Source organism: Suncus etruscus, chromosome 13, assembly GCF_024139225.1.
Source record: "Suncus etruscus isolate mSunEtr1 chromosome 13, mSunEtr1.pri.cur, whole genome shotgun sequence".
NCBI classification, from domain to species: domain Eukaryota; kingdom Metazoa; phylum Chordata; class Mammalia; order Eulipotyphla; family Soricidae; genus Suncus; species Suncus etruscus.
This window is the reverse complement of record NC_064860.1, coordinates 94,362,069-94,376,099: the sequence shown is the minus strand read 5'-3', so window position 1 is coordinate 94,376,099 and position 14,031 is coordinate 94,362,069. Positions and strand designations below refer to the sequence as shown.

The window sequence follows — 14,031 nt, the reverse complement described above, 5'->3', positions numbered from 1 at the left end:
TCAAACCAACCACCTTTGGTCCTGGATCGGCTGCTTGCAAGGCAAACACCGCTGTGCTATCTCTCCGGGCCCTTCTTCTCCCCATTTTTTGATGGGGTTAGATTTTTTTTCTTGTATAGTTCTGTCAGTACCTTGTAAATTTTGGATATTAGTCCTTTATCTGATGAGTATTGGGTGAATAATTTCTCCCACTCAGTGGGTGGCTTTTGTATTCTGGGCACTATCTCCTTTGAGATGCAGAAGCTTCTCAGCTTAATATAGTCCCATCTGTTTATCTCTGCTTCCACTTGTTTGGAGAGTGCTGTTTCCTCCTTAAAGATGCCTTTAGTCTCAATGTCATGGAGTGTTTTACCTACATGTTGTTCTATATACCTTATAGTTTCAGATCTGATATCAAGGTCTTTAATCCATTTGGATTTTACCTTTGTACATGATTTCTGAGCTAGGAGTAACCCCTGAGCATCACTAGGTGTGGCCCAATAACCAAAAAGAAAAAAAAAAGTCCCAATGGGTTGAAAAACACCCACAACTCTCCTCCAGTCCATACAAGCAGGGAATAGGAGGCATCGAAATGCCAAAACAAGCCCATCTCTGTTGGAAGGTCCCACATCTCTTACCCCAAAGCAGCTCTGCAGAAAGCCCCAGTTTTCCTGCCAAGAAGATCCGGGTGAGCTCTCTAGGCCTTGCTGCTGAGAGCTGAAACAAGCGCACACGCAGCCAGGGAAATAATCAGGGCTGCTGAGGACAAGTCAGAGGCAGGGCTCAAGGAATAGAACCCCTCAAGGGCCCCTTTATTCAGAGCCCAAAGAGATACCATTGGGAGTGAAGCTCTCAAAGTCAGTGGAGCCATGCAGGGACTCTGAATTGAGAGGTGAGTGCAGTCAGCTGGGGGTCTCCTTGTGAGACCCACCGTGTCCCAGCTACTCTTCAGGGGGAGAAAAAAGCAGAACTCAAGTCCCCCGGGTACTGGGGATCGAACCAGGATCAGTTGGTCGAACCTAAACGGCAGCCTATCTTCCAAACTCAGACTTAAAGACACAGCAGCCTATAATCACACTAGCTTCGGACCTTGGGAAGGACATGTAGCAGGGTGGGTGTACCACAGAGCACAAACAGATGAGTATGGGCTGTGCATGAAGGAGGGGGGGTTTCTGAGCACTGTTGGGTGTGACAGACCCCCCAAATAAACATTAAAAATAAATGGGGCTGGCGAGGTGGCGCTTGAGGTAAGGTGTCTGCCTTGCAAGCGCTAGCCAAGGAAGGACCACGGTTCGATCCCCCAGCGTCCCATATGGTCCCCCCAAGCCAGGGGCAATTTCTGAGTGCTTAGCCAGGAGTAACCCCTGAGCATCAGATGGGTGTGGCCCGAAAAAAAAAACCCATCAAAAATAACTAAAAAGGGGCCAGAGGGATAGCACAGCAGTAAGGTGTTTGCCTGGCACATGGCCAACTCAGGACAGACTCTAGTTTGAATTCCTGCATCCCATATGGTCCCCAAGCGTGCCAGGAGTGATTTCTGAGCGTAGAGCCAGGAGTAACCCCTGAGCACTGCTGGGTGTGATCCAAAAACCAAAAAAAAAAAAAAAGGAAAGAAAGAAAGAAAGAAAGAATAAAGAAAGCAAGAAAGCAAGCAAGAGAAAGAAAGAAAGAAAGAGAAAAAGAAAGAAAGAAAGGGGGCCCGGAGAGATAGCACAGCGGTGTTTGCCTTACAAGCAGATCCAGGACCAAAGGTGGTTGGTTTGAGTCCCGGTGTCCCATATGGTCCCCCGTGCCTGCCAGGAGCTATTTCTGAGCAGACAGCCAGGAGTAACCCCTGAGCACTGCCGGGTGTGACCCAAAAACCAAAAACCAAAAAAAAAAAAAAAAGAAAGAAAGGAAGGAAGGAAGGAAGGAAGGAAGGAAGGAAGGAAGGAAGGAAGGAAGGAAGGAAGGAAGGAAGGAAGGAAGGAAGGAAGGAAGGAAGGAAGGAAGGAAGGAAGGAAGAAAAGAAAGAAGAAAGAAAGCAAGAACGAGAAAGAAAGAGAAAACGAAAGAAAGAAAGGAAGAAAGAAAGAGAAAAAGAAAGAGAAAAAGAAGAAAGAAAGAAAGAAAGAAAGAAAGAAAGAAAGAAAGAAAGAAAGAAAGAAAGAAAGAAAGAAAGAAAGAAAGAAAGAAAGAAAGAAAGAAAAAGAAATCACTCCTGGCTCAACGGACCTTTGGGATGCAAGGATCAAACCCAGGTCCGTCATGGGTCAGCCGCATGCAAGGCAAACACCCTGCTTCTGCGGTATCGCTCTGGCCCCAAAGCACCTTTTTTTAGAACTGTTCATGCCATGCTGACCCATGCCTATGGTTAGGAACCACTTGCCACGGATAAAAACTCGAGTCATGCTGAGTCCAGAAGGTTCCATTCCTTCTTTTGCCTCTAAATGTGACCTAGTTCCTAACCACCATCCCCCCCACACACACACACACACCTTCCCCCCGTTTCTGTGGCACTAGAGGCAGGTTCAGGCAACACACAGCAGTTGTCACGGAAGGCATGCCTGTCATCTACGCCCTAAAAACCCTTCCTCTTCTTCAACAGCTGAGACAGAGTCAGAAAAGGCTCCAGGGCTCTCTGGGGGGGGGGCTGTCACACCCCATCACCCTCGATTAGGAAAATGACTCCTTTTTCTCCTGGAAGGACCTCAGCTTTGCGACTAGCCTTTCAGCATGGGCTTTGGAACCTGTATTCTCTGGGCTGGGAGTTCCACAACGAGCTCTGGGCATAGACTTGTTATGCATATCTATGTAACATAGAGGTTACATAGATATACATGTATATCTATCTATGAGGGCATAGCCAGGAGACAGTCACATCTTCGGGGGAAAGAATGGGAACTGGAACTTCTTATTTGGAAACGTCAGCAAGACTGCGTGGATGGACCAGGGTCTGGATGAGGAGGCGAGAATAGAGGAATAGTCTTCCTGGCCGGGCACAGTCTAAATCTGGTGAAAAGAATGACTTTTGGAGCCAGAGCGATAGCACAGCACGGAGGGTAGGGCGTTTGCCTTGCATATAGCCATCCAGGTTCAAGCCCCAGCATCCCATATGGTCCCCTGAGCCTGCTAGAAGTGATTCTTGAGTGCAAAGCCAGGAGTAACCCCTGAGTTCCACCAGGTGTGGCCTCAAAAAACCCCCAACAAAACAAAACAAAAAAGAATGACACTTTTTGGGGGGTCAGAAAGAAAGTACAACTGAGTGGGTACTTGCTTTGCATATGCTGCTGAACCAAGTTTGCTGCTCAGCTTCCCATAGAGTCCCCGACACTGCCTGATGTGTTTCCTGAGTGCAGAGTCAGTTGTAGCCCTGAGTACCACTAGATGTGATTTGCTCAAAACAAACAAACAGGGGCCGGGCAGTGGCGCAAGAGGTAAGGTGCCTGCCTTACCTGCGCTAGCCTTGGACGGACCACAGTTCGATCCCCCGGCATCCCATATGGTCCCCCAAGCCAGGAGCAACTTCTGAGAGCATAGCCAGGAGTAACCCCTGAGCGTTACCAGGTGTGGCCCAAAAACAAAACAAAAAACAAACAAACAAACAAGCAAACAACAGAATGAAAGCTTTGGAGAGAGAAATGATTCAATGGATCAGGCACTTGCCTTGTATGTGGCAGGCCAAGGTACAATCTCCGGCATTCCACATGGTCCCCCAAGCCTTGCCAGGAATGAGACCTGAATACAGAGCCAAAAGATAGCTCTGAGCACTGCCGGGTATATCCCAGACACAAAACCTGAAAGAACAACATCTTTAAACACACACCTGGGGCCAGAGTGCTACTACAGCAGGGCACGTGGTCATGGGTGGCAGCTTGGAAAACTGGTTGCCGAACACAGGGTTCATGGAGATCGAGCATCGCTTTTTTTCAAAGTGGGGTGACGCTGCTTCAAAGAAAGGCCTGTGCGTGCATTCGCTATGGAAATACTTTCTCCAAATACTTCGGGACTGGATCGGGCCTGCAGGAGCCGCAGCTCCGCCCCCTCCACCTTCCACTTCTGCCTGCAACGCTGAGAAGCAGGTGAGGTAGGCAGGATGGAGAGCACAGGCCCTGCGGGTCTGATTTTCACCAGTGTCATCTGGCGGCTCAGAAAAAAAAAAAAATCAGAGCTCCTTTCACAAGGGGAGCACTGCAGGGGCATGAGGCACTCCGTTTTCTAACCATTCCCTCATTAAAAAAGAAATCTCAGCTCCAGTTCTGTGCAAGGCCCATCCTTGAAGGCTCCAACCCCAGCACTAGGCCCCGAGTGTGGGTTTTAAGGTGCCCTCTCCCTCCCTGATGAAATCTAGAAACCTAGGGACCAGAGAGATCGCACAGCGGTAGAGCATTTGCCTTGCACGCAGCCGACCCAGGATGGATGGTGGTTTGAATCCCGGCATCCCATATGGTCCCCGAGCCTGCCAGGGGCAATTTCTGAGCACAGGAGCCAGAAGTGACCCCTGAGCGCCACTGGATGTGACCTCCCCCCCCCAAAAAAAAAAAAAAACAAAAAAAAAATCATCTAGAAACCTAAATGCAGGAGAGACAGACAGACAGACAGACAGACAGACAGACAGACACAGAGACTGAGACAGACAGGCACAGAGATAGAGACAGAGACAGAGTGCATGTTTTACAGGTGGGAGACCCCAGGTTCCATCCCTAGCACCTCATGGGCCCCTAAGCACCTTAACACCTGTGCAATCTTCCCAGCCCCAGAAATAGGACCACACTCAGTGCTCCCTGCACCATCCATGAAGGAGGAGAGCCCAAAGGGGAAAAAACAGCCCCAACAGAAAGGGGAATATATATATTTATGGTCCCCCAAGCCAGGAGCAATTTTGAGCAAATAACCGGAATAACCCCTGAGCGTCATCCGGAGTGATCCAAAAACAAACAAACAAAAAACAACAATCGGGGCCGGGCGGTGGCGCTGGAGGTAAGGTGCCTGCCTTGCCTGCGCTAGCCTAGGACGGACCGCGGTTCGAACCCCGGCGTCCCATATGGTCCCCATATGTTGCCAGGAGCAACTTCTGAGCGCATAGCCAGGAGTAACCCCTGAGCGTCACAGGGTGTGGCCCAAAAACCAAAAAAACAAAAAAAAAAAAACAAAAAAAAAAACAACAATCAACCAACCAACCGTGGCTAGGCAAGATTTCATCCCTGGTTTCTTGACAATGGGATAAGATTACCACATAAAAGCAAGATGCCCAGAATCTGAATGTCAGGGTCAGTATGTCTCAAATGTTTTAATTCTGGGACTAGAGTAAAAGCACAATGGAAGCAGCCGATCCAGGACCTAAGGTGGTTGGTTCGAATCCCGGTGTCCCATATGGTCCCCCGTGCCTGCCAGGAGCTATTTCTGAGCAGAAAGCCAGGAGTAATCCCTGAGCATCACCGGGTGCAGCCCAAAAACCAAAACAAAAAAAAAACAAAAAAAAAACACAATGGGACAATGGGTAGGGCATTTGCCTTGCACAAGGCTGGCCCGGTATCTCCTAGGGTCCCCTGAGTCCAGTAGGAGTAATTTCTGAGTGCAGAGCCAAGAGTAACCCCTGAGCACTCTTGGGTGGGCCCAAAAACAAAAAATTAATCCTAAAACTATAATTGCTTTTTGCTCTGAAATGCCAATTTAGCTGCAAATCTCGTGTTTTATCAGGAATTGCTGAATCTGGCTGATGCCACTGAACAGAGGCAATGTTGAGGGAAGGAAGGTTCGTGGGGGGTGGGGCAGAGTGATAGATAGCACAGCAGTAGGACATTTGCCTTGCACACGGCTGACCCAGGATAGACCTGGGTTCTATATGATCTATATGATTCCCCAAGCCAGAAGTGATTTCTGAGTGCATAGCCAGGAGTAACATCTGAGCATTGCCAGTTGTGGCCCAAAAATAAAAAATAAAAAAGAGGGGGAAGGTTCATGGGGTTGGAAGGGTTTTTCATCAGAAGCTTTGAGAAACCACACAGGGTCTGCCAGGCCCTGTGACAGAGAGTGCTAGTTTCTGTTCTCAGATGAAAAGATCTCACTCTCACTTTATGAGTCAAACCCATCACAGCAGGATTTTACAAGACCAGTTTTGAGGGGTGGTGCATATTACAGCCAGATAGGTGGTAATTCATGCCCCCCAATGAACAGGAAAAAGGGATGAGCAGTAAGGTGGGGCTCTGTGGGACTGGTTGAAAGGGGGTGACTTAGAGACTCCCAGAAAGAAACATTTGCTGGAAAGGCAGGCCCACTCTCTGAGTGTGGGGTCCTCAGGTGCCTGGAGAAGGTTAAGACTGTCCACTCAAGACATAGATTTTCCTCCCTTAAAAATTATCCTCCTCAAAAAAAATTTATCCTTTTCGGGGGCCAGAGCAATAGCACAGTTAGAGCGTTTGCCTTGCACACGACTGACCCTGGATGGACCTCAGTTCAATCCCCGGTATTCCATATGGTCCCCCAAGCCAGGAGCAATTTCTGAGCACATAGCCAGGAGTAACCCCTGAGTGTCATTGGGTGTGGCCTAAAAAAACAAACAAAATAAATTATCCTCTCAGGGGGCCAGAGTAATAGCATTTGGACCTGAGTTTGACCCTTGGCATCCCATATAGTCCTCTGAGCCCTCCAGGAGTGATTCCTGAGCACAGAGCCAGGATGAACACTCCCGGATGTGGCCCCCAAACAAACAAATGATCCTCCTCAATAAGAGAGAGTTCAAAGGGCTGAGCCCAGGCTTTGCATGCAGAAAGCCTGGTCTTTTTTGTTTGTTTTTTGTTTTTTTGGGGCACACTTGGCCGCGCTCAGGGGTTACTACTGGCTCTATGCTCAGAAATCGCTCCTGACAGGCTGGGGGACCATATGGGATGCCGGGATTCGAACCTTCTGCATGGTTCATGCTATCTCTCCGGCCCCAGGAAGCCTGGTCTTGATCCCTGGCATTATATGGTCTCCTGAGCACCTCAAGGGATCCCAAAGTGCAGGGCCAGGAGTAGCCCTCTCAGCCCTCCTGAGTATGCCCCAAAAACTAAACGTGAGAAAAAAAACAAATAAGCTTCCTTCCCTTCTGCAACAGGCCTCTGGGGTTTTCGCTGACCTCTCTGTCTCTTCTTTTTAGGGTAGGATGATATTTGAGGGTTCCCCTAGCTCAAAAGCAGGGATTCCACGTGCAAAATCCACTCCTTTCATTACTCTGTGTGTGTGTGTGTGTGTGTGTGTGTGTGTGTGTGTGTGTGTGTGTGTGTGTGTGTAGAGGTATTGGGCTACACCCAGTGGTGCTCAGGGCTTACTCCTGGCTCTGTGCTCAGGGATCTTTCCTGACAGGGCCCAGAGACCATATGGGATGCCAGAGATCAAAGCTGGGCTGGTTGCAGGCAGGGCAAGCCCCCTTCCCGCTGTGCTATTGCTCTGGTTCCCCATTCCATTTCTCGGGATACATAGCTCTCTAGCTTAATGGCGAGCTCACCATTTGTTTATCCATTCTCCACTCCATGAAGTCTTGGGTTGTTTCCAGTTCTTGTCTATTATGACTAACGCTGCTATGAATATGCAAGTTCAAGTTTTGAGCGTGGACATATGTTTTTATTTTCTTGGGCACATACTTAAGATGGAACATGCTGAGCCATATGGGAAAGTATATGTTTCACTTCATAAGGCAGCGCCAAACTGTTTTCCAAAACGACAATTTACATTCCCAGCACCTCATCCACACTTGGTGATATGAAACATTTTCATCTCAGTTCTAGTAATACATTATCTAATGTGTTTTTCATTTATCTCCCTAATGGTCAGTGATCCTATCATCTTTATGTATTTATGATCAACTTTAAATGTGCTGTGACCTATCTAATTTTTTCCTTTGGTGCAGTCCTCGAATCTTTGGATCATTCATAAATAAAATTGTATTACTATAAAGTTACACAGATGTTGTTGTTGTTTTAATTTGGGGGTGGGATCACGCCTGGCAGTAGTAAGGACTTACTTACTCCTGGCTCTGTGCTCAGGGATCACTCCTGAAAGTACTCAGGGAACCACATGGGATGCTGGGGATCAAATTGAGATTGGCAGCATAAAAGGAAAACAATTTAACCCCTATACTGTATCACCTATTCAAAAGTTTTATTTATTTATTTATTTATTTAGGTTTTTGGGTCACACCCAGCAGCGCTCAGGGGCTACTCCCGGCTCTACACTCAGAAATTGCCCCCAGCAGGCTCAGGGGACTATATGAGATGCCAGGATTTGAACCACCGACCGTCTGCATGCAAATGCCCTACCGATGTGCTATCTCTCCAGTCCCAGGTTTTATTGTTTAAATGCATGTTTTAGATGCAAATTCGAAATGAAAATGTTTACTGGGCCCGGAGAGATAGCACAGTGGCGTTTGCCTTGCAAGCAGCCAATCCAGGACCAAAGGTGGTTGGTTCAAATCCCGGTGTCCCATATGGTCCCCCGTGCCTGCCAGGAGCTATTTCTGAGCAGACAGCCAGGAGTAACCCCTGAGCAACGCAGGGTGTGGCCCAAAAACCAAAAAAAAAAAAAAAAAAAAAAGAAAATGTTTACTGATAATATTTCTCCTAGTACTTGTATTTTTAAATATACATATTATGTTTATAGATTCATTATTATATAATATTTACATATTATAAAATATACATATGTGTATGTATATGGCCACACCTGGCTGTGTGCAAGGCTTATTCCTAAATTTATGCACAAGGATCATTCCTGGTGGTGCTTGGAGGACCATTTTGGATGCATGAGATGAACTTGGGACAGCTGCATGCAAGGCAAGAGCCCTGTACTATCACCCACTGTACTATCACTCCCCACCTTCTTAAAGACATTCCCTTCCACTTCTATCCTCTCCCTTCCCTTTATTGGTCAATGCTGTTACAGTGAGCAGAGATTCACACATAGCTTCCTATTTGTGGTGCCCTTGTGTTTAACTGTGGCATTTTCTGGGGCTCACATGTGTCCCCACCAGGGGGTGCATTGCCGCCAGGCCAGCACATCTTCCTGGTTACAGTGCTCGCTGAGGACACATCCCTTTTTGTGGTACTTAGACACGACTGGCTGCAGGGCAGTAGAAATTGCCAATGGAGCTACAGATCACCCATCACAGAACTGCCAGATTCAAATAGCATTGAATGTGGCCCCTGTGTGGCACCCAAGGATTAGAATTTAGGCCCATATGCTGATCAGGCAGGCAGTCTGAGACATTACCCTCTTTCTCTGGTCCCCACTTCTTTATTTTATTTTTTTTTAACTTTATTGATTGATTAATTGGTTTCTGGGCCACAGCCAACAGCTCTCAAAGGTGACTCCTGGCTCTGCCTCAGAAATCGCACCTGGCAGGCTGTGGCCCCACATGGAATGCCAGGAATCAAAGTGGTTCCCTCCCAGGTCGGCCACATGCAAGGCAAATGCCCACCACTGTGCTATCTCTCTGGCTCCCACTTCTTTCTCAGTGTTTGGTTTTGAACAGAGGAAGTAAATTGTACTAATTTTTTTTTTTTTTTTTTTTTTTGGCTATGCAGCAGTGATCAGGGGTTCCTTCTGGCTCTGTGCTCAGGGATCATCCCTGGCACTGCTTGGGGTACCATATGGATGCCAGGGATCAAACCCAGGTTAGACGCAGATAGAGCAAACACCCTACCTTCTATGCTATCACTCTAGCCCCTGTACAATTTTTTTGCCCACATCTGGCAATGCTCAGGCCTTACTCCTGGGTTGCCAGGAATCAACTCCGAGTTGGAGACACGTAGTATACACCTCACCCAGTGTACTAATGCTCCAGCCCCCCTCCCTGTGCCTTTATTAATCCCCTTTTATAATCATGATTGTTTTGTCAGTCTGTAGAAATTTTTTGTTTGTTTGAACAGGTGCGAGGAAGACTGTCTCCAAGTATTCTTCCAGAAACTTTATAGTTTTAGGATTTAGAGCTATAATCTAGTTCAAATTAAATTTTACATATGCTGTGAGATAAGGGTCAAGGTTCTTTTTTTTTTTTTTTCAACTTATTTATTTCTTTTTTTGCAGGGCCACACCCGGTGACGCTCAAGGATTACTCCTGGCTCTGCACTCACAAATCGCTCCTGGCTCAGGGGACCATATAGGACACTGGGGGATCAAACCAAGGTCTGCCATAGATTAGTGCTTGCAAAGCAAACGCCCTACTGCTTGCACACTGCTCCGGCCCCTTCCCCTGTCATTTTTCAAATATACTGACAAGTTTGCTCTTCCAAATTTATTTGTTGAAAGCTTTGCTTTCCTTGTCAAATGGCCCTTAACACCTTTGCTGAATTTAATAAGATTTTTGGGCCAGAGCGATGGCACATTGGTAGGGCATTTGCCTTACACAGCTGACCCAGGACGAACCTTGGTTCGATCCCCTGGTGTCCCATATGGTCCCCCAAGCCAAGAGCAATTTCTGAGCTCATAGCCAAGAGTAGCCCCTGCATCACCAGGTGTGGCTCCAAAACCAAAAGCCAAAAAAAAAATTATTTTTGTTATTTTGGAAGAGTTTATTTCTGGACTCTAATTCTATTCCCTTAAATCACATGCTGTATATGCAGGTGCCTTGAGTTTGATCCCCACATGGTTTCTCAAATACTGTTAGGTAGTGACCCGCTCCTGATTCTGACCCTGAGCACCATTATTTTGTTTTTGTGGCCCCAAAATAAAATAATTTAAATATAAACATTTTTTAATATTATCTGTTTTTTGGGGGCGCGGCGTATATAAGGCGAGGGGCGGGCGCCACTCTTTTGTCTCCGGCTGCTGCAGCGCGAGTGGGAGCAACGGGACACGCGATCGAGCGGGATTTGACGGGTTGTGCCCAGAAAGATGGCAGACAAGCCGGACATGGGGGAAACCGCCAGCTTCGATAAGGCCAAGCTGAAGAAGACGGAGACGCAGGAGAAGAACACCCTGCCGACCAGAGACCATCGAACAGGAGAAGCGGAGTGAGATTTCCTAAGAGCCTGGACGGTTTCCCCACCTCTACCCCGACCCGCCCAACCACCCACCACCCCTGTTCCCTCGAGACCCCAGTTCGTGATTGTGGAGGAAGAGACACCTGCAAGATGGACACGAGCGACAAGCTGCACTGTGAATCCGGGCGCTCCCACGCGCGGGCGCCCCTCCCTCGACCTGGGGGGTGTCTCCGAGGGACCCCCGACCCTGTCTCCCTCTCTCTTTCCTCTCTTCCACCTCGAGACTGCCAAAACTCCTCCCCAGTCCACCCTGGGATGACCTAGACAATTCTTTGTGAAGAGCATACACATTTAGATTTTCCCATTGAAAATCATATCAAGAAACTGGAGAGATAGTTCAGCAGGTAGGATACTATAGGGTGCTGTAAAGTGCTTGCCTTGCATGCTGCCAACCTTGCTCAACCCCCAGCACTGAATATGGTCCACTGAGCACTGTCATGAGTAATTTCTGAGTATAGAGCTCTGAGCACAGCATGATGTGCTAAAAAAAATTAATTAGACAGGAACTATATTTGAAAATAAGACTTATAAGACTGGACATTTAAAATGACTTAAATCTCCTACTGAAAGATATATGTATCTCTTCTTATTTCATACAATTAATCTGGCCTGAATAGAAATCCTCACACCCAGTCCTGGGAAGATTAGGGGATGTGGGTCTGGAAGCAATGCAGACACAGAAAATAATCCACACCAAGTTAGGAAGATGAAACAAGTTCAGGAACTTCCACCACACGTAAGCAGCAAGCAAAACAAGCTGACGGCCACGCAAGCTGTGGAGCAAGTGGGGGAAATCTCTCTGACTTCTGGTCTTTATTGGGAAGTGTAGGCCGTCCCCCATGGGTGGGAAATAGGTAGGGACAGGGGGCCAACCCACAGGTTCTTCTCATCCAGGTGGGACAAAGGCATAACAAGAAGTCATCCTGATTAGGGTAAAAACCAGTGACTCCAATTTGTTTATCTCAAACATTTAATATACCGTATTTCCTGGCATATAAGATGACTTTTTTTTTTTTTTTTGGTTTTTGGGTCACACCCAGCTGCGCTCAGGGGTCACTCCTGGCTCTACGCTCAGAAATTGCTCCTGGCAGGCTTGGGGGACCACACGGGATGCCGGGGTTCAAACCACTGTCCTTCAGCATCCAAGGCAAATGCCCTACTGCTGTGCTGTCTCTCCAGCCTCATATAAGACAACTTTTTAATCCATGAAAAACTTCTTAAAAGTCGGGGGTCATGTTATACACTGGTATAAGGCATGCTGAAACTTACTCCAACTTCAGGGTTATGTGATCTGCCCCCCTCTTACCGCTGCATCCCATCCAGCTGCCAGGTGTCATCACTCAGTCCTCTGCTTGTCCTGATTCATCTTACATGGCACACAGAGAAGCTTAGTTACTGTATGCTGCATCTTATCCAGCAGCAGGGTATGTGGCTTTCTAGTGCTGTCTGTTCAGCTTTTATAGGACACAGAGGAGGATCTCTGTCTCCTTTTAGCTGTCCTATTAATCACTGTACTCCAGCCAGCTACTCTTGGAGGAGCCCTCTCTCCCTGCTCTCAATGTAGATCACAATTAAAAAGATCACAGTCACTCACTACAAATGACAAATGTAAAATGATTGTTAGCACTCCAAAGTCTAGCTTTATTAAACATATACTGTTAATCTTTGAGGGTTCTACTCTTTTTCTCTGACTTTTTAAATTTCAATTTGGTGTGCATTAAAAGAAAGGTAGTCTTTTTTTTTTTTTTTTTTTTTTTTTTTTTGTGGTTTTTTGGTCACACCCGGCAGTGCTCAGGGGCCACTCCTGGCTCCATGCTCAGAAATTGCTCCCGGCAGGCACGGGGGACCATATGGGACGCCGGGATTCGAACCGATGACCTTCTGCATGAAAGGCAAACGCCTTATCTCCATGCTATCTCTCCGGCCCAGAAAGGTAGTCTTATACAGCAAATATAGCTCAAACCCTATGTTTTAACAGGAAAAGTAGGAGGTCATCTTATATGCTTAGTTCTCTTATACGTCAGAAAATACGGTACTCAAAATATCCCAAGTAGTTTTTATTTTTATTGCTATGAAGAGTCCCTGTTTTCGCTATCTTTTCTAACTGGGCATAGCTTTATGGGGGATATATATGTAATTTCAAAAATTATAGAAATGTGGGCCGAAGCAGTGGCACAGGTGGTAGGGCATTTGCCTTGCATGTGCTAACCTAGGATGGATAGCGGTTCGATCCCCTAGTGGCCTATATGGTCCCCCAAGCCAGGTGTGATTTCTGAGCACAGAGCCAGGAGTAACTCCTGAGTGGCACCGGGTGTGGTCCCAAAACCAAAACCAAAAAAAAAAAAAAAATACAGACATGAACTCTGAATTGAATGTGCCCCCATCAAGTTAAATTTTTTAAAGTCTAAAGTCTTTTTTTTTTTTTTTGTTTTTTTTTGTTTTTTTTTTTGTGGTTTTTGGGTCACACCCGGCAGTGCTCAGGGGTTATTTCTGGTTCCAGGCTCAGAAATTGCTCCTGGCAGGCACAGGGGACCATATGGGGCACCGGGATTTGAACCGATGACCTCCTGCATGAAAGGAAAACGCCTTACCTCCATGCTATCTCTCCGGCCCCAAGTCTAAAGTCTTGGGCCCGGAGAGATAGCACAGCGGCATTTGCCTTACCAGCAGCCAATCCAGGACCAAAGGTGGTTGGTTCGAATCCCGGTGTCCCATATGGTCCCCCGTGCCTGCCAGGAGCTATTTCTGAGCAGATAGCCAGGAGTAACCCCTGAGCACCTCCGGGTGTGGCCCCAAAACAAACAAAAAAAAAGTCTGAAGTCTTTTCTGTTGTTGTTTTGTTTTGTTTTTGGGCCACACCCTGCGGAGCTCAGGGGTTACTCCTGGTTCCATGCTCAGAAATAGCTTCTGGCAGGCCCGGGGGACCATATGGGACGCTGGGATTCGAACCAATCACCTTAGGTCCTGGGTCGGCTGCTTGCAAGGCAAACGCCGCCGCTGTGCTATCTCTCCGGGCCCCGAAGTCTAAAGTCTTATGTGGATTTTCAGCCACATG

General features: G+C 47.3%; 1 pseudogene; it reads left to right on the top strand.

Moving 5' to 3' along the window:
- Window positions 1–10,713: 10,713 nt before the first annotated feature.
- Window positions 10,714–10,975, top strand: LOC126025621 (thymosin beta-10-like; annotated as a pseudogene).
- The last annotated feature ends 3,056 nt before the right edge of the window (window positions 10,976–14,031 follow it).